At 40.9% G+C, this 2,500-nt stretch overlaps 1 protein-coding gene across 1 annotated transcript in view; it reads left to right on the top strand.

The window, feature by feature from the left end:
- The window catches only part of LOC138046072 (NLR family CARD domain-containing protein 3-like), a 41,657-nt gene that overhangs the window by 28,213 nt on the left and 10,944 nt on the right, over positions 1 to 2,500 (top strand). The gene's annotated exons all lie outside the window — the stretch shown is intronic.

The following is a 2,500-nucleotide window of genomic DNA, read 5'->3' on the forward strand; positions in this document are numbered from 1 at the left end:
TTTGTTTTAGATGTAATTAAGGTGGAGCCAGGATTGTTTTGGGCTTCCAACATGCAGCAGTTTAAGTCACCAAGCACGAAAATACTGTCTGTTTTCAACCAGGCTTTCTCAAGAACGCCATGATAGTTTTCAAAGAAGTTCGGAGTTTCGAGTTCAGATCGGTAAACAACTGAGAATAAAGTAGTGTGGGCAGCGAATTTCACCTGTATCCATATGGCCTCAATATCTCTGACTAATAAATCTTTACGGTGTACAGCTTTTCATAAATATTGGCAGCGAGGCATTTATGAGCATTATAAGATAAAATTAATGTACGCCAAGCACTTTTATAGGTTCTTTAGTGCTCTTGAAACCCAGTATCCTAGACTTGCTATGCTTCATCAAACCAAACCCACATAGCTTTGGTTTTCTGTTTATTTAGTTTACATCCCGAAAGGGTTAGTGGGACAGTGGAGTGAAAAATAAGACAGTAAAGATTGAACCTTTAAACATCAACATGTAATGAGATTTGTCAATTCCAAATAGAGTTTGGGCAAACAGTTACTTCATATGTGACATGTACTGCAGTATAATGGATTTCATCTTTCAGTATTGTGCCAAGTACTGCAGTTATATGGTTTTCCCTAATTTGCTTTCTTTTTGAACAGTTGTCCCTCTTCAATCCTACCTCTTGGTATCCGGTCATCCCGCCACCAGGGAGTTTCGCCACCTACCAACCTGCCACCAAGAAACCACCTCACCACCAACCAACTAGAAGTCACCTCGCCACCAAACACTAGAGTAAAGTAGTCGCGGTGAATTAGCTGTTCGAACGAGGGTAAAGTAGCCGAGGTGGATTAGCTGTTCGAACGAGAGTTATATGTTGCACTGGCGAACTTCAACGCACGCGCACAGAGAAGTGTTGCCCTAGACGACGGAACATTTATCAAATCACGTCACTACTCGACTACTTTACTCTCGTTCGAACAGCTAATTCACCGCGACTACTTTACTCTAGTGTTTGGTGGCGAGGTGACTTCGAGTCGGTTGGTGGCGAGGTCGTTTCTTGGTGATGAGTTGGTAGGTGGCGAGATGACCGGTAATCTACCTCCGTGGCCAAATGTGACGAGTATTGTATTTGCTTCAAGGAAATAGGCTAATCTGTAAAGGTGTAGATCAGAAGTCAAGTCTCTTTAGAAAAGAAGTAAACTAGTTACTAAGATAAACGGATTGTCTCTTCGCATGCTTTGTATTAAAAACAGGTGGGCAGTTGGTCTGAACATGATGATAATCAAGGAATATGTGTTGGAGAGTTTTTAGAAGGCCTAATACTTATAAATACTATGTGGTGTGTAAAGGAACATCTTCAATACGCTGTGTACCGCATTTCCATGTAAAGTAGTTGACACTGTGTACTTTGATTAACGTAGCGTACACACGACATCGGGGGCTTTAATTATGATCGAGACGAGAATCGAGCGAAATAAAGGCGATCTTCCTTGCACTGGTACTGATGTTGGCATTTGAAGGCGTGACAACGGTTAGCGAAGGGAATAAAGCTAGAGAGGTGGGGTCGCTGACGTCTTGAGAGGTTCGGTGTGTATTTAATAATATATCGAGTGGTGCCGATGAGGAGTCGGTACCAACTCAAGAAAAAGTTACAGGATGATTAAATTAAAATGGACTTAATGTATGCAAATTGCAATTGAGATGTGATTGTCAACGATTCACCGTGCGATTCACCATATACTTTAGCTCGATATGTAAGGGGCAAAGAGTTTTCGGGCCTAAGAACCATCGTATCCCGAGGTTGTAATCTAAACTACTTTGTAAATGTGAAATAAAAAAAATCCCGTAACATTTCCTGCTATTGCGGCACGGTTCACCATGGTGAATCGTCTGTTCAAAGAAATGAACTGTTTATCTTTCAGCTCACCGACGGTTCACCATGGTGAACCGTAGAGATTCACGATTCGAAGCCATGTCATCACAGACCTGTGATTGCAAAAGTCTAATTACGTTGTCATATTTTCATGCCTATACATTTCTTCCTTATAACAAGCATTAGAGGGGCAGAATTTGCAAAGCATTCATTGAGTTATTTCACCATTGTGCATACATAAATTAACCTAATTAATGAGGGTAAACAGTGGTATGGTCAAAAGTCGGGTATGAAAAACAATGGACTCGTTTTGCACTTTAACAGGGAAAATAACAGCAGACTTGTCGTTTTTCATTAATTAATAACAGGTGTCGTTTTCATTAGCTATATATTTTCAGGGTTTCAGCCTGAGCTTTTCAAAAGCGGAGCACCTAGCATTGCCGATGAACTGTTCTTTTCCTACAACAGATTTAGTCAGTCCTATCGCAGAAAGAAACGTCTTCAGGGGCTGTAATATATTTGCATAGCTATTCTGACTCCTTGGTATATAAAATATGTCAATCAACGCCGACGGTTGCACTTGATAATCGTGTCAGTCCGTCTGGGAATAGAGCCTATTAAAGTGCTCAGAGGACAAAA

Source organism: Montipora capricornis, chromosome 1 (assembly GCF_036669925.1).
Source record: "Montipora capricornis isolate CH-2021 chromosome 1, ASM3666992v2, whole genome shotgun sequence".
Taxonomy (NCBI): domain Eukaryota; kingdom Metazoa; phylum Cnidaria; class Anthozoa; order Scleractinia; family Acroporidae; genus Montipora; species Montipora capricornis.